Source organism: Monodon monoceros, unplaced genomic scaffold, assembly GCF_005190385.1.
Source record: "Monodon monoceros isolate NGI ecotype Baffin Bay Population unplaced genomic scaffold, NGI_Narwhal_1 Super_Scaffold_2, whole genome shotgun sequence".
NCBI lineage: Eukaryota > Metazoa > Chordata > Mammalia > Artiodactyla > Monodontidae > Monodon > Monodon monoceros.
This window is the reverse complement of record NW_021703776.1, coordinates 86,794,859-86,813,307: the sequence shown is the minus strand read 5'-3', so window position 1 is coordinate 86,813,307 and position 18,449 is coordinate 86,794,859. Positions and strand designations below refer to the sequence as shown.

The window sequence follows — 18,449 nt, the reverse complement described above, 5'->3', positions numbered from 1 at the left end:
TTTTAACTCTATAATATAGAGCAAAATAGCAAAATCTCACAATAATGCAATAAGTAGGGTACAAAATTCTAGTCATGTAAAATGCAATTATTGCAAGTTAATGAATGACTAAAGCAGGCCTGAGAGGTTGGGCATTATGGGGTCTTACTGAGAAAGTCAAATCCCTCCAGGTCCCAGTTGGAGTTTGGTCCCATCTGGCTGGCATTTACCAGATCTGACTTAAATACTAATGGGTCCAGTCTAGTCCTGAGACTCCCTGGGACTTGTAGGACAGCAGCAGTGATTCCCAGATTTCCAGTTAGCTGGTACCCATCTTTCCAGCTCAATCCAAAAATACGGGTGGAGAGACATACCTGGGACATGAGGACCCACTCCCTGGTCCCCTACTTCCCATGACAAGCTGCCTTCCTTTTCCACACCCCGCCTCACCATCCTCCCCTCCCCATCACTCCCCAACCTCTCTCCCCGTAAGAAAAGGCAAGTGCACTACATAATCACATAATCATAGAGTAGAAAGAGTTAATTTAACACACACCTGTAGTGTGTATCTTAGACTGGATTCAGGTCTAGCTGATGACTAGTGTGGCTTTATTCCCAGCAATCCAAAATCAGTGAACAAATTTTAGGATGGATTCATTGTCTTGGTTAGAATTGTGAGATTGAAGGGTCTGAGGCCTGCAAAGTTCTCATTGCTCGAGATGTAAATGTGAAAAGTGAAATCAGGAAAAACTAGGAAGTTGTTTTTTAAAATATTTCTCTATATCAGCATTTTAATTCACCTCTGTTTGGTTAAATTCAAGTGAAACAAAAAATGTCATATAACTTATTAATAGGAACCTAATCTTTTTATCCTATAACTAAGCTTTTTAATTAAGGAAATCATAATCATAATCACATGAAGGAAAATTTTTCTTTAATTTTATAAAACACCCAAAACAATCTCATAGATTATTTATGGATATATAAATAAATAGCAAAAATATAAAAATGTGGATGGGAAGTGTGACACCGTACTCTGTCATTTACAAGGCCCATGAGGTAGAAACAAAATGATGAACTGAGACCCCCAAGCTTGTCTTTCAGAGTGCCAGGGAAACCACAGATATGGAAATAATTTGCTCACAGCCCCTTCCGCTGATGCCCCAGATGATTGATAGTGACCAAGAATGACAGGGCCCAGGGTCTCCCCTAGGAACTACTGGCTCCACTGATATTTCCCACAAGGAGCCCTGGGTAAAAATGACTGTGGGAAATAAGCTTGTTGATTTTTTGATTGATACCAGACCTACCTTCTCTGTGCTAAACTCTAAACCGGCCAGAGCCTCCTCAGAGATAGTGACTGTCTCCAAAACCTCTCCAAAAGCCCTTTTGGAAGCCACTGGAGTGTCAGATAGGAGAGACTTATTTGAAGCAGTTTCCCTGTACATGCCTGAGTGTCCAATACCTCTGCTGGGACGAGACTTCTTGAGTAAACTAAATGCAAGAGTCACTTTCTCCCAAGAAAGGATGGACATTAAGGTGCCGCCAGAACAAACTTGCTCGCTTCAAGCAACATTACTATAGCTAGGAAAGACTGAGTGCCTGGAATTTCCTGAAGAGATCCTGCAGAAGGTAAGATAGGATGTTTGGGCAGATAGGAGGCCAAGAAGAGCAAAGATGGTAACACCTGTACAGGTGAAACTCCATCCAGGGTCTAAGATCCCGAACTTAAAACAATAGCCCTTAAGGGAACATGCCAGAAAGGGAATCCAGCCAGTGATATCTGCCTTCCTTGAACATAACCTCATCTGCCTCTGCCAGTCACCATACAACACTGCCATCCTACCAGTCCAGAAGCCGGGGACCCACGAATACCACTTTGTACAGGACCTGAGAGCAATAAATCAGATAGCTGAGGACATTCATCTGGTGGTAGCCAACCCCTATACCTTACTTACAACTTTATCCTGGGATTTCTGCTGGCCCTACGGTTTGGGACCTACAAGGCACCTTTTATTGCACACCCTTAAATCCCGAATCTCAGGATTTTTTGCTTTTGAATGGGATGACCCAGAGACCAAATTGAAACAGCAGTTTTGCTGGATCGTGCTTCCCCCCGGGATTCAAGAACGCCCCCACCATTTTCAGGAAAGCCCTAGCCAAAGAGCTAATGGACCTACAGTTATACGAAGGAACCTTACTTCAGTATGTAGATGACGTTTTGATTGCCAGCGAAACCAAAGATCTCCCAGAGCCTTTGAAACTTGGTTCAGCCACTTAAAACCTGGGTGGCCTTGAGCAAGTTCCTTGGCCTCCCCATTCCTGCATTTCATCTTCCGTAAAATGTGAGTAAGAGTATCTACCTCCAAGGGGTGCTTGCAGGATTCAGTGAGTAACACATACAAAAAGCATTCCGAATAGTGCTGGCACGGGGTAAATTCTCCATGCATGTTGGTTATTATTATTCTTTATTCTTTTAAATCTTCATATCCTCAAGATAGCAGAGTCCCCGTGATCAGATCAGAGGTACAGCTGTGCTCAGACCTGACAGGACCTCACCGGCTGCTCCCCCAGCCCATCCTTAGTCATTCATCTCAGCTCTGAGGTCAGCTCCCTGGCCTGAGAGATTGCAAGGTGCTGGGAAGGGGGAAAAGCCCACAGAAAACTCAGGGACAGCATGAGAGGCCTGGTGAGGGAATCTCTCCCGTCCCCTCCTCCACTGAGAAAACCAGGGCCAACCAGCTGGAATCTTACCTGAAAGTTCTCAGCAATGCGTGCTGGCGTCACGTTGGGAATTACGACGACGTTCCTCCGGATATGGAACCTGATCAGAACCCATGCAGAAGGGGACGTGGTGTTTCCACTTATCTACAAGGACTGCTCCCTCTACTTTGTTTCAGAAAAATAAAACATCTCTGCCACTCACTGTATCTTTAGTACAACAGCTAGTATTGACGGAGCACTTTATAACTATCAGAAGCTTGTCAGACCTCTGCCAGTGTCTCCCTTAATCCGCACAACAACTCCATAACCTTCCTTTTTTATTTTATTTATTTATTATTATTTTTTGCGGTACGGGGGCCTCTCACTGTTGTGGCCTCTCCCGTTGCGGAGCACAGGCTCCGGACGCGCAGGCTCAGCGGCCATGGCTCACGGGCCCAGCCGCTCCGCGGCATGTGGGATCTTCCCAGACCGGGGCACGAACCCGTATCCCCTGCATCGGCAGGTGGACTCTCAACCACTGCACCACCAGGGAGGCCCTCATAACCTTCCTTTTTTAAAAATAAGGAAAGTGGCTTGGGACAGTGTTCGGGGTCATGAGGCTGATAAGTAGTGGAACTGGGATCTGAACCCAGATCTTTTGGCTGTATAGCCATGCTCTTCTTCCTGGACTACAGGACTCAACAGAAGCTGTTAGATGCCATCCTTGTTTCAGTGATAACCATGGGATTTCCTGGAGTTCCAAACAAACAGGCTTTCAAGGAAGGGCCTCAGTGGGCTTCCTTTCCTGTTTTTTTCGCCTTCAAGGAGTTAAATGAAGACAGCACAAGGAATAAAACACAAGACTGATCTGCTGGACGGAAAAGAAACTATATACCTTGTACCTGGGCTGTGGATTTTTTGTGCTTTGCAGCAATCTCCTTAATCTTGGGATCCTCCAGTAGGGAAGAGTCCTAGATTAAGGACCCTTGGCACTAGAGGGAGAAAGATGGCTGGTGTGAATAATCACCATGGCTACCATATGTAAATAAATATTACTCCAGCGATGGTCCCAAGGCTGATCATCAGTCTTCTCCATGTGGGAGACAAGGCAGCAGGATTTGAAAGCTTCATGTCTTACCCATGGGCTTTGAAGCGTCAGTAATTTTGCAAAGGTTGATCCAGTGCTGGGTGGCTGAACTGGAGTAATTCCAGAGGGTCAGGCATGTTGCTGTTTTTTGAAACATTACCATATTTTCCCCACTGTTTGAGTATGCCAGGCACATTGCATTACATGTATTTTTCTTTCTGATGGCTTTTTTTTAAATATATATCTTTATTGGAGTATAATTTTTTGGAGTATTATTTTTTCCAATAATCTTTATTGGAGTATAATTGGAGTATAATTTTATACTCTTTATTGGAGTATAGTGTTGTGTTAGTTTCTGCTGTACAACAAAGTGAATCAGCTATATGTATACATATATCCCTATATCCCCTCCCTCTTGAGCCTCGCTCCCACCCTCCCTATCCCACCCCTCTAGGTCGTCACAAAGCATTGAGCTGATCTCCCTGTGCTAAGCAACAGCTTCCCACTAGCCATCTGATGGCTTTTCTTAAAGAATGTCAAGAGAAAGATCAAATGCCTCGCCCAGGTCTATCTGGAGAGCCCAGAGGGCTGTAAGCCATGACAGTGATGCCCTTGGACTGGCAGTACTGGATCAATTTCTCCTGCCTGAGGTATGGGTGACACTCAATCTGTAAAAGGGAACAATCCTCATCACTAGGAAAGTCCACCTGCTTTTTGAGCTGCTCATAGGGAGTTCTACACACAATAAAAGACTGTCAAGCAGAAGCCAAACACTGCCCACTGCTAGCCTGGCTAAACCAGACCCCAAGAGCTGTCTCACATGACCAACGAAGTACCTGATGACTGACCTTCAAATGAGACTCAGTGCAAAGCACTGAACTTGCCTCCAAATGTTTAACAAGTAATAGCGCAGGACCCTTACCCTTTACTAAACAGAATTTACCTGGTAAGCACTGGTTTGTATTTCAGTCTAGGTTTGTTCAAGAGCCTTTCGATCTGGAAGTGGTTGAAGTTGGAGATCCCAATGTTTTTCACCAGCCCCTCGTCCACCAGTTCCTCCATGGCCTGTCATAGAAAGGGACACCTCTGGGCAGTGCTAGAGGGACCCCAGGGATCCTGGCTTGGTTTAGTCCTCTCTGGGACAGGAGTAGCTGGTACAGGATCCACCGTCATAAGGATTAACCAAAGCGTGAAGAGGAATTTTCCATTCAGCCCATGGAGAGAGAGGAAAGCAGGAGGAAAGGATTTTCAATAACATTTTGTAACTTGCCTTTTACTAGACTGAACTAAAATGAAATTCATATATGACAATAAAAAACGCTCCCACCATTTTCCAAAATACCTGCTGGCTGAGAATGTCTGGGCCACAACCATTGAGACCACAGTGCTGAAAGGTGGAGCTTCAGGTCTTCCCTGGTGGCGCAGTGGTAGAGTCCGCCTGCCGATGCAGGGGACACGGGTTCGTGCCCCGGTCTGGGAAGATCCCACATGCCGCGGAGCGGCTGGGCCCGTGAGCCATGGCCACTGAGCCTGCGCGTCCGGGGCCTGTTGCTCCGCAACGGGAGAGGCCACAACAGTGAGAGGCCCGCGTACCGCAAAAAAAAAAAAAAAAAAAAAAAGGTGGAGCTTCAGGATCCATTTCTGACTGCAGCCTTAGCTTTTAACTGCCACGGGGCAGATGGAGCCCACTGATGGGGAACGGGGATGCTAAGGGCACCGCCATGGCTCAATGGAGCCATCCCCACAAAGGGAAAACCCAGTCGAGATGGGTAAGGTAGCAGTAGCGTCTCTGCACACCAATACTGAGCTAGAGTGTGGATGTTTGTATCCAGGGATGTTATAAAGGCAGCGGGGAAAATGACCAGAGTACTTAGAGCAAAGGCTGGCAGAGTTCCGGGTGCTGACCAAATCCAATACTTCTGCCTGCCTTGAAGTGCAGTCCTTCCACCTCCTGCTTCACAACCTTCTCTCAGATCTTCTCTTGGATGGCTTCCCCCCACCTCATGCTCATTCTCGTAGGCATAAGCACAGTCCAAGTGCTTAGGCGACATCCTATGTCAGTGGCCACTTTCACAGCCTCTCTGACTTTGCCTGGGGTAGACTGGAAGGAAAAAGAAAAGACCATCATAGACTCTTATCCCCAGACCACCTTCAACAGGCTCTCCTATACAGCCCAGCTTCTCCAAACCAAGGTTTCCCTGGGATCCCCTTTTCCAGGGGACACCTGGGAAGAAAACATGCTTTGGAAAACTTTTCAAAAGAGAAGGAAGGAAAGTGAATTAACTTTATGATTATAGCCTCATGTCGTATCCTCGCTCAAGCCCACTCCCTTCTAATCCAGGTTCACCCTCCAGCCGGGAGCTGTCTCCAGGTGTGTGGAAGAGACTGCAACCTCTTTCTAATGACCAGGCTGAAGACTGGATTTTGAAGTAACTCAAAGGAATCTTCAGAGAGAGAAAATGGTCATTACTGCATAAATCCAGGCTCATCGCATACTAGGTGTGTGGCCTGAGCAGATTACTTAACTTCTCTAAACCTAGTCTACAAAATGGGGATAATAACAATAGCACCTGCCTCGTGAGGTCACTGTGTTAAGGGCCACAATGAATGTCAAGTTTGCAGCACAGCACTGGGCACACACCTAAGAGTCAATGGATGCAAGGCATTATATAATTGTTGCTTCAGAAAAGGGAGAAATAGAAAACCTTGTAAGAATGGGGTTTATTCCTCCCCCCGACCCCCGCAAGGCAAGAAAGAAAGAAAGAGAGAAAGGAAGAAAGGAAGGAAGAAAAAGAAAGAAAGGAAGGAAGGAAGAAAAAAAAGAAAGAGAAAGGAGGGAGGGGAGGAAGGAAGGGAGGGAGGAAGGGCATTAAAAATACCACATTCTGTCTAATCTAGCAAAGCCAAACTGAAAAAAAAGCACTTAATACTGATCTTTCACAAAATCTTTTTCAAACCTCTTCTTTCATCATGAAATAATAAACACATTCAGAAGCATCCCTGGGCACTTCCCTGATGGTCCAGTGGTTAAGAATCCACCTACCAATGCAGGGGATGTGGGTTCCATCCCTGGTTGGGGAATTAAGATCCCACATGCTGTGGGGCAAGTAAGCCCAAGCGCTCTAGAGCCCACGCTCCAGAACCAAGAGCCCACGCACCGCGACCTGCATGCCCCAACTAAGACCCAAAGCAGCCAGATAAATACATAAAAATAAAAGAAAGAAGCATCCCTGGATGCCCCTCCCAATCACTACACCCTACTTTACCTTCACTGGTAAACACATAAGCCTTAAAAATTACACCATCCCTACACCTTGAAAATGTTTCACTTCATAATCCTTACATCTAATTCTGAAATTCTGAACATAATTTTTTGCGTAAACTTTTTATTTATTTATTCCAATGAAAAATCATTTATTAGAGTAGATCCAGTATTGCTTTGTAGGGCTAGAAGAAGAAATATTGACGAAGCATAGTTGAACTTAGTAATCCAACTTTTAAGTTGTCTTTTAAAAAGTAATTATTGTACAAATATAAAGACCAAAAGTATATGGTATCTTTGATGAATACTTGGTACCAAATACTTGGCATCACATTGATTATATCTTTATACAATACTGCTTTGAGTGCTATATTCTTTTTTTTTCGAATTTTTGAATTTTATTTATTTTTTTATACAGCAGGTTCTTATTAGTTATCCATTTTATACATATTAGTGTATATATGTCAATCCCAATCTTCCAGTTCATCTAGCTTTATATTTTTTCAGATTAGTGGGGGTTTTTAAATAAATTTATTTATTTATTTTTCTATTTTTGGCTGCGTTGGGTCTTCCACACTGTGCGCCGGCTTTCTCTAGTTGCCGCGAGCTGAAGCTACTCTTGATTGCGGTGCGTGGGCTTCTCACTGCGGTGATTTCTGTTGCGGAGCACGGGCTCTGGGCGCGCGGGCTTCGGTAGTTGTGGCTCAAGGGCTCTAGAGCGCAAGCTCAGTAGTTGTGGCGCACGGGCTTAATTACTCTGTGGCATGTGGGATCTTCCTGGACCAGGGCTCAAACCCATGTCCCCTGCATTGGCAGGCGGATTCTTAACCACTGCGTCACCAGGGAAGTCCCCTTTTTGGGTAAATTTAGACGAGGTGAGCAGATTCCCTGGAGATCTGGAAGCAATTATTTGTCACATCTGTGTCAAAGTCAAAGCTCTGATTTGGAGAAAAGCAGCCCTGTTCAAGCAAGAGAAGCTGGGATGAATCAAGCTGGAATTAATCTGCTCGCCCAGATTATCCAAGAGAGCTTCCTGAGAATGACGCAGTCCTGGGACTAGGAGGGAGCCTACCTTCAAACCCAAGAGAGGAGATGAGAAAACCAGGTGCAGAGAAGGACAGAGTCAGAGGAGAAAGACTCAACAGAGGGACAAGAGGGAAGAAGGTAAGTAGAGAACTGGAACTAGTTAGGATGGCGCCATCACGGACGGAAGTGAGAGCGAAGGCAGTTAGAAAGTGATGGGAAGACATTTTAAACTTATCCTAAGAGAGGCTCCGCAATCTGCTTCCCTGAGCACTGGGAGTGCCTTTCTGGGTTTTGCCAGCTCACTCTAGCAACACCTGGGGAACCCGAGCTCCCCGACTCCCAGCCCAGGCGCCCCTCTCTCTGGGACTACCCTCCCTGTGGTCACAGCCTTCTCAGACTCTACTATGCTCTGGAGATCGTTAAAGAGCAGGTTCCAACTCAGTAGCCTGGGGTGGGGTCTCAGCTTCTGATTCTCAACACTCTCCCAGGGACTGCTGATGCTGCCTGGCCAGCATGAAGTGCCAGAGCCTCCTGAGCCCTCCCAGCCCCTCCTCCCAACCCCCCAGGCCACAGCAGCCAACCCAGGGCCCTCTAAGTGTCCCAGAGCCAGGGGGAGTTGAGAGGGAACGGCTGCTGAGAAAGTGCCCAGGAAAGCAAGTGTGTTTTTTAGTCCCCAAACTGCTTAAAACTTGATAGTTGCTAGCAAAGCTCTCACCACTGCTGGAAAAAGCCAGTCTTGGAGCTTTGCAGCCTGAATCAGCCCTGAGAAAGCAAAGCAACCTCGGTCCTGCCTCCAGGGCCCAACATTTACCTCTCCAAACCCTTGCCTCTGAGCTTTCCCTACTGACAGGAGAAAATGTCCAAAGCCCCTCGAGGGAAGTAGGTGTCCAAATCCTTGCATACATACCTTCCAGGTGCCCAGGCCCAAGTTGGCCTTAGTACTGAGCTCCACAAAGGTGGCCACGGTGAGTGCAAAACAGTCGTGAGGGAGCAGATTAGTTGTCTTCTGCCCCGCTTAATGGTGCTGACTCTGGCTGCAGAGGGAGGAGCTAGAGGCTGGGGGTGGGCAGGCATTTCCAACCCTGGAAAGAACAGGAAAGCCCTTTCAGCCTTTTGTAATATTGATTCATGTGAATGAACTTCAAATATTGCAACCTTGTGTCCAGTTCTCCCTGATTCAAAATGCATGGATTATTTTATGAGAGTGACACTTAGAGATTTTATCCATTTTTCTTTTCTTTTGCTAGTTTAATAAATGGAAAATAAAAAAGGTGCATATATTTTAATTTGTTCCTATCTAATTGCTCAACAGTTGCAAATTTTTTCCCTCAGAACATGGAAATTACAGGAGTATAAGAATATGTTTATCTGTTAACCACCTGGACAGGATGCTAACACTCTTCGTATATTTATTTAGTGATTCTTGTCACTTCCTTAAAGAAAAAAAGCTTTGTGATAACAAAATGATATGTGCTCATTATAGTAAAACTAGAAAATGTAGATTATAAGCAAGGAAATATTAATCATCTATATTCTCACCACTCATGATACCATTACAAGAGTGCTGTTTCTGTGCATATATATACAGGGAAAAGAGGAAGGGGCTACGTGCTGAGGCTTGTGGGATGTGTGATCAGCTCATGGACATTCTTCTGATAGGTTGGTGGTGAGGAAATCGGGAGTCGACATCATCAACCTTATTGGTTCCAACTGGTCTGGGGTCTCCATGCTTGTGAGCAGCATACAGTTAACTTCTTATACTTGATGGGGGTTTCAATATCTGGAATAGAGCTTGAAGGACATGGCTCAGAACATTATCTATAGCCCTTGCGGAGGAACTAAAGGTCCTTGACTTTGTTAAATGGTTAAACTATTATTATTTTTTCTTGCTTGACTATTTTCCTTTCTGCATTTTCTCACTTCTCTGATTAAATTTATTCTTTGCCTAAGTTCTTCTACTGACAAGGGACAGGCAGAGGACATGCGGGGAGGTCAGTTCCAAGAAGGCCCCATAGGGTCCTGCTCAGTTACACATATAGTTTTAAACTTAGGACCACAAAATAAACTTTTCTATACATTCATAAATGCTCTTCTTAAAATTGTTTTTACATCAACTATTTTTAGTTGTTGTAAAAAATTCTGTTTTATGGTTATAATGTACTCAATCATTCTCCCTATTCTTAGACATTTAGTTTATTTCTAGTTTGTTTCTATTATAAATAATATTTCAAGGAATAGCATTGTGAGTAAAGCATTGGACACATTTTGATTAATTTTAGGCTTGTTCTCCAGAAGCAGGATTATGTGGTCAAAGGAAATTTGTTTTAGTTTATCATGTGAAATGTGGTTCAAAATTGAGAGGTTTTTTTTTTTTTTGTATTACCATTTATAGAATAATACACCTTACTGTTTGTGATGTTTCAGTAATTATTTACAACTTTCATTTTTTAGTATTATGTTCTTTGTAAAATATAAAAAGAAAAATCAGTGGAGAATGAAGAATAGATTAAGTAAGAAAATAAAACCCATCCATAGTCCCACATTTAGAGGTGATTATTGTTAATATCTTCAGGCATCTGTGGATACCCTATTGAGTTGGGACATCCTAAAGCAGAGGAGAACTGTGCCTCGTTTCCCGGGGTGAGGCTGTGGGGAAGACCCCAAGTCTAGGATGGAATCTCCTGGTTCCCAAAGCTGTTGGATCGCCACGACCACAGGAGGTGTCCAGGTGAGTGGGCCTGAGGTAGTCTCAGGGTGTCCCATTGGGAGAACAGCTGGGTTACTGACGTCCACTGGCAAAATTGGCTGAAAGGAAGTGTAACCGAGCAAGTGGGGCTGTTGCCCTGTGTAACAGCAAGACCAAAAGAGGCAAAGGTCTTTTGCAGAAAGAGAAAGGCTTTATTGCAGGGCAGCCAAGTGAGGAGACAGAAGGCATAGCTCAGCCCTGTCTCCCCAGTGGGCTTTTGAGTGGGGTATTTATCGTGGAAGTAGGGAGTAAGACAGGGAGGCGGCTCGGAAACGATTGGTGGAAAGTTAAGAGGAAGTTTCAGGAGTCCTCTGTGCAGGTGTGAATGTCCTTCATGTCTCTTCATGAGTGGCATGTGCAATATCAGGAGAGTTCCATACGTTACACTTGGTAGATTTTCGGCATATGATGTCCAAGGTTCGTGATCAATCATTCTAGTCCCTCAGTGTGCCTGTGTGATGCTCAGTGGCAGGGGCTGTTAGTGTTTCCATACCTGGTTTCCCTGGTACTCTGCAAGACAAGCTTGGGGGTCTCTGTTAATTATTTTGTTGCTACCTTATAGGCCTTGAGTGTGTAAGTTACAGGGTAAGGTTTCCGAAGGAGCGAGAGCCCCTGAACATCTCAAGGCTGAGACTGTGAAAGTTGTGACGTGTACAAGTTCATCCTACACATTATATTCAGGGGAGCTGGATGGAGGTTATAGAGTGGGCTGTATGGCTAGGGCTTGATGGAGATAAGGACATCTTGGATGACTGCACAAAGGGATGGATGATCACACCTAAGCACCGGAGAGATGAGTCATATCTCAGGGGAAGCCAGTGTATAGATGGTGATCCACACCGGCTACCATTCCCACTCTGTGGGATTTTGCAAGTCTCCCCTAAACCCTGCTGACAACTACAGAGAAGGAATCCTAAATGTAGTAGATTTTAATCCTGAAATACAAGGAAATCAAAGTCAAGACTTTGACCTAAAGGAGAAAGCCAGTGTAAGCTGGAGGTGTAACAGAAAATTTTCAGAAGTGGATATAATCATCCAGAAGCAGTTGCTTGCAGCCCATTTTTTAGTTCATGCCATCAAAAATTAATTTCAAACTCATTTATATAAAAAAAGTAAGTTTTAGTTCTGTGACGAAACGAGGAATAAGTGCTTCAGAACTTATCTCACAGGAAGAGTGACCCAGGCACAGGTCTTACCTAGCTTAAAACAAACAAGCAAAAAAAAGCCGTCATTGTCAGGTGAGGAGAGAGGTGATTCTGATTACGGTTTGCTATTATTGTTATTACTGTTAACAGGCCTGTGCTACATAATATTACATGTATTTGCTCATTTACTCTTCCAGTAGCCTCATGAGGTAGATACGTTTCTTATCTCCATTTCATAGATGAGGAACTGACACATCGAGATGTTAAGTAATTTGTTCAAGGTAAATGGTGGAGCTGGGATTTGAATACAGATTATTGGGCTCTAGAGCCATTTATTTGTTTGTTTATAGTTAGGCGCTGTGCTAAGTGCCATACACATTCTCCAATTCAATTGTCACCGTGCTATAAGGTAGATATGATTATTAATCCCATTTTATACCAAGGAGAAAACTGAGAAAGAGGTACAAGGTCAACTGGAAAAGCCAAGAGGCAAACGGGCCTTCAGAGTCCAGAGGCTCCACGACTAACTCTTGTGCTATTCTGCTACCCTCACACCCCAATCCCTGTATTCCACTTATTGCTACCCCTATAAACAAACACCAGAGAAGGAGAGAGACTGTAGCATCTGGTGGGGGATGGCACTGGGGATTCTCGGGGACACTAATAACTAGTGGAGGTGGCTGACATGCCCAGAAATGGTGCCACCGCGTGCAGGTTTTACACACTCATTGGACGGAGTGGTGGTTCCTGGCAGACGGCAGATGATGGCCAACAGGATGTGTCCACGAGCGTGAGAAGGGTACTCTCTGCTGTATTATCTGCTGCTGCATGATAAGTCATCCCCAGACCTAATGGTTTAAAGCAACAAACATCTATTTTCTCATAGTTTGTGCGGGTTGATGACTTACAATGATCCACGACCAGCAACCCAGACGTCCAAACTGATCAAGCACATATTCAACTTTGTAATTAAGGATAAATGAATCATCGAGAGCATAAGAGAAAACATATTTGGGGAAAAGATTGCCAGAACAGGAGAAGGCTCTCAAGCTTCGTTTCTGCTTCCCAGAAAACCATGTTCTCATGAGAAGGGGTCCTCAGGCATGGGGGTCCCGATAGTGTAGGAGGAAACCAACTGTATTGGATTCCTGAGCTTTTGTCTTTGTTTCCATAAAAAATACACATTTCTAAATATCAGTTTATGTTTTCTCATTCATGTGTTTCTGGGGGGTCAGGTGCATGAACTGACCTCATGGAATATGAACATCATTGTTTCATACAAAGTCCTCTTTGTCTGTTGGGTTTACATATTTATCCTGTTTTATTTCTATTGCTCATGCAGGACATCATGCTAACATATTTGGTCAATGCTTTCATAATGCTTATTGGTATGAAGTGTGCCTGTGTTTGGAGTTTTTTTTTTTTGCGGTACGCGGGTCTCTCACTGCTGTGGCCTCTCCCGTTGCGGAGCACAGGCTCCGGACGCGCAGGCTCAGCGGCCATGGCTCACGGGCCCAGCCGCTCCGTGGCATGTGGGATCTTCCCGGGCCGGGGCACGAACCCACGTCCCCTGCATCGGCAGGCGGACTCTCAACCACTGCGCCACCAGGGAAGCCCTGGAGTTTATATAAACAGTGTTGTGTTATGCACATTTAGTCCACATACTCCACACGGTGCTCTGCCCTGTGCATTCACCACGTTGTGCCTGAAAACTCCATCTTTATCCAGGTAAAGACACCCTTTCTTCTCAAGGAGGAAGACAGCCCAAATGGTAGACGATCCCCTGAGAAAGTCTGTCAGGCAAGGGAGAAATCAGATAGAAGAGGAACCACCCTGGAGAAGGAGAGAAGGAGAGGAGGGATGCGGTCAGCATGATGCCGAGTGCTTTTGTGTAATTTTCCCATTTAACGTCCAAAGTAACTTTACTGAGTAGACATCATTATCAACCTCTTATGATAGAGGAGGGGGCTCGGAGAGGTTAGGTAAACCGTTCAGGTCAGTCAGTTTATCTGAGGGGACAGTTTGTCACCTTAAAAGTCACACAATTAATAAGTAAAAGATCTTTGCTATAGACCCAGATTAGGCTTTTTCTAGAGCAGTGTTTCTCGACCTTAGCTGTACAGTAGCATCACCTGGAAGCTTCTAACTGCAGACGCCTGTGACCTCCCACCTACATGCGCCCACACTCACACAAGACATTCAGATTTAACTGGACTCAGGTAGAGCCCAGACACTGACTTTTTTTTTTTTTTTTTTTTTTAGCCTTAAGTATTAATAGATATTTGGTTGAAGTTTAACATACCCTTCAAGACGAGTGCTCAGGACCTGGGCATAAGCTGATGAATTTCACACAGTGAATGCTCCCACGTAACCACACCCACAGCAAGCAACTGAACATTACAGACACAGAAGCCCCTCACGCCACCTCCCCAGACCCTCAAGGACAACCATTCTCTGGACTTCTAACACCATAGAGCAGTTGTGCCCCGTTTTGAACTTTACTTACATGTTTTAATGGAACCGTACGTTGTGCATTCTTGTGTGTCTGGCCCCTTTCATCGAAAAGTATGCTTGTGAGATTCATCCATGTTGCTGGATGAAGTTGTAGTTTGTTTATTCCTATTGTTGTGTCGTATTCCACTCTAGGACATCTTGTTCCATGATTGATAAGCATTAGGATTTTTCCAGTTTGGGGATATTATGAAGTAGTGATGCTTTAAACAGTCTTGTATGTATCTTTTGGTGAATATTTCTGGTGGATATTTACATGGGAGTGGAATTGCTAAGTCTGAGGGTAAAACACTGGCATTGTAAAAAGCTCCCTGGGGGATCCTAAGGTGCCCAAAAAGTGGAGAAACCCTTCTCTCCACTAGAGATTATACCTTGAGCACCATGAAGGTACAGTAAGTTCCCTACATACGAACCTTCAAGCTGTGAACTTTCAAAGATGCAAACATGGAGCTTACTAATGAAGACCTGATGGAACTGGAGGCCCAGAGAAAGGATGAAGAGAGACAAGAGAAAGAAGTAACTGAAGAACCGAAGAGACTGACAACGCAGAAAATGGCAAGGGGATTTTCTTTATTTGAGGAGGCACTGTTAGTTTCTGAGGCACAGCACCCGAACATAGAACAGTACATGAAGGTTGTAGCAGCTGTTTAGAATGCAATGCAGCGCTCCTGTGTTGTCCGTGGCGAGAAAAAAACAGCTACTACCCAGACATCACTGGATCATTTTTTCAAGAGGGTAGATAGAATTGAATCCAGCAAGGAACCAGAACCTGTGCCATCAACGTCAGGCATGAATGAAATTCAGCTTGCCCTCCGTCTCCTATTGCTGAGGATCCTTCAGCTCTACCATCTCCCACCTCCTCTCCCTCCTCCAGTCAGTAGCTCTTCTTGCCTGTTCACTCGATGCCAGCCCCTGGATGCCAGCTGTTATACTGCACTACTGTACTTTTCAAGGTACTGGACTGTATTGTACTGCATTGTACTGTAAGAGTAACAATGTTTTCTTTATTTTTTGTGTTTGTTTTTATGTATTTGGGTGAAAAGTATTATAAACCTATTACAGTACAGTACTGTATAGCCGATTGTGTTAGTTGGGTGCCTAGGCTAACTTAGACTTACGAACAAATTGGACTTACAAACGCGCTCTCTGAATGGAACTTGTTAGTATGTTGAGGACTTACTTTATTTCTTACAATACGATCTACCAGTCACTGGCACCTAAACCAACTCAAATTCTTGTTAAAAATGAAGATTCCTGCATCCACTGAACCAAAATGTGGAGGGGGGATGTGGTCCTTGGGAATCTACCTTTTTAACAACCCCCCAGGTGATTCTTACACACATCTAAGTTGGAGAACCACTGTATTATATCACATTGCAAAGAAGTCAAATCAGACCCAGTAGTATTTCTCGACCCAAGATCTTTTGAAACTGATGAAAATGCAGCAACTAAATGGAATGATGGTTTTAATTGCCTTCAGTGAGGATTTATGGGTAAGACCTACTGCTCTCAGGCATTGTTAATTTTGTAAGTTTGCTACAAGAATGGAGATAGGGCTTCCCTGGTGGCGCAGTGGTTGAGAGTCCGCCTGCCGATGCAGGGGACACGGGTTCGTGCCCCGGTCTGGGAAGATCCCACATGCTGCGGAGCGGCTGGGCCCGTGAGCCATGGCCGCTGAGCCTGCGCGTCTGGAGCCTGTGCTCCGCAACGGGAGAGGCCACAGCAGTGAGAGGCCCGCCAACTGCAAAAACAAAAACAAACAAAAAAAAGAATGGCGATAAAAACGTTTATAAGCTTTTGTAGCTCATGAAAGCACTCTTTGGTTGGATTGCTTATCTCTGGGGCTGATAAAATATGCTTCATTTACTCACGTAAAATGAGAGGCATGAGATGGGTCTAAGTCAAGGCCGTAGCAATCTTATCTGTGATGGACAAAGAACACACACAGGTTTTCTGCCAGGAATGATTTCATGTGTGTGTGTGTGTGTGTGTGTGTGTGTGTGTGTGTGTGTGTAACACAAACAACCAGCAGAAGTGCTTTCCAGGCCTGTTCAGTCTCTACCCAGCCAGAGAGGAGTCTTTCCCTCTGGCATCCCCATACCCTGAGAACAGGACTCTTCTGTCTCAGCTGGTCTCTGCTTCCAGGAATCCAGCTCCCACCTGGAGGTTCCTTTGTAATTGGTACCTAAGGCCTTAATTCCTCTGAGCCCAGCTTCTTATCCTACACAGAAAATACTCTAGCTTCCCAACCAGCCCCATTCTATTCCCGCTCATGAAGTTTCTAATTTGCTTTTTACTTTTTTTCCAGTAGGCTGTTTGCCCAGGCTTCTTCAAGAACAACCCCAGGCCCCTTCTTTTCTTAACATCCCAGCTCTGTGTGAAGCTCTTAGCTCATTTCCAGCTGAGCCCCAGCCATAGAGCAGGCCCACAACCAAATTCACTGGGTATTATGTTTCACGCCCACACAGCAAGGACCTTAGTATAACATTTGTGGGTCCTGGACACTTGTGCCTTTATGAGCCCCCTCTCCCATCATATATTTTAAAGTATATTTTATGACTGAGGTGGTATAAAGCCTGGATTTATGATTATATTGGGCTGGCCGAAAAGTTCGTTTGGGTTTTTCTGTAACATCTTAAGGGAAGATGTTACAGAAAAACCCAGCCCAATATATGTGTTATTATATTCATGTTTTCCTCCTGAGTTTTAAAGAAATTAAAACATCTTTGTGGGTCCCTAAAAAATATCATGGGCCCTAGACCCTGTGCCTGCTGGGCCTCATGGATATGTAGGCCCTGCACATAGACCGTCTCAAGACGGGACAGCCTCATCCTTATGACATTTTTTTTTTCATTAATAGGGTTCATTTTGGGGGAAAGTTTTAGGTTTACAAAAATTATCCATACATTATTATTAACTAAAGTCCATAGTTTATATTAAGGTTCACTCTTTATGTTGTACGTTCTATGGGTTTTGACAAATATATAACGACACGTATCCATAATTAAAATACCATACAAAGTATTTTCACTGCCCTAAAGTTTCTCTGTGCTCTGCCCATTCATCCCTACCCCTTTCCCCTCCAACCCCTGACAATCACTGATCTCTTTACTGTCTCCATAGTTTTACCTCTTCCAGAATGTTATATGGTAGGAATCATACAGTGTGCAGCCTTTTCAGGTTGGCTACTTTCACTTAGAAATACTCATTTAAGTTTCCTGCATGTCTTTTCATGGCTTGATAGCTCATTTCTTTCTTTCCCAGTATCCATTGTATGGGCATATCACAGTTTGCTTACCCATTCACCTATTGAAGAACATCTTGGTTGCTTCCAAGTTTTGGCAATTCTGAATAAAGCTGCTGTAAACATTCATGTGCAGGTTTTTGTGTGGACCTAAGTTTTCAGCTCATTTGGGTAAATACCAAGGAGCAAAATTGCTGGGTCATATGGAAACAGTATGCTCAGTTTTATTCTTATATTTTTTTCCTGAAACCTTGCATTTACTTCTTACACACCCAGCGCACCTGTCCAAGGTATCAAAACACCCGCTGTGATTTTCTCTGAAAAGTGTGTGCTTGCTCCCACAATGAGAAGGCTTTCCCCTCAGCCCCAGCATTCCTTTTCGACTCCATCCTGCTGACAAGTCCATGGGGCTTCTAACTACATGGCCTCTTTATTGCTGTCTGGGAGATCCTATTTCACTGATGAAAGCAGGGGAGAAACAAGATCTAAAGGGCCCATTTCTGTTCAGTCAGGTTTTTGCTAACAGACCTGAATTAATTTCAGAGCCCTAGATCACATAGAAGTGCAATAGAAGTTTCTATTTGTTCATGGTAAGGCAACAAAGTCAGTACAACTGGAATTTGGAAAGGTGGACTTCTTTTGTGTTAAAGGATCTCAGCTAGAGGAGAGAGAGAGGGAGGGAGGGAGGAAGGGAGGGAGGGAAGGAAGGAAGGAAGGAAGGAAGGAAGGAAGGAAGGAAGGAAGGA

General features: G+C 44.5%; 1 long non-coding RNA gene and 1 pseudogene across 1 annotated transcript in view; one reads left to right on the top strand and one right to left on the bottom strand.

Annotated features, from left to right (window-relative positions):
* Window positions 1–1,138: 1,138 nt before the first annotated feature.
* LOC114901375 lies at window positions 1,139–9,245 on the bottom strand (annotated as a pseudogene).
* An 82-nt stretch (window positions 9,246–9,327) lies between these two features.
* LOC114901529 overlaps window positions 9,328–18,449 on the top strand; it is a 55,239-nt gene continuing 46,117 nt past the window's right edge. The window contains exons 1-2 of the long non-coding RNA XR_003795217.1: window positions 9,328–9,789; window positions 10,630–10,785. This is a non-coding gene — a long non-coding RNA (uncharacterized LOC114901529). The remainder of the gene's footprint in view (window positions 9,790–10,629; window positions 10,786–18,449) is intronic.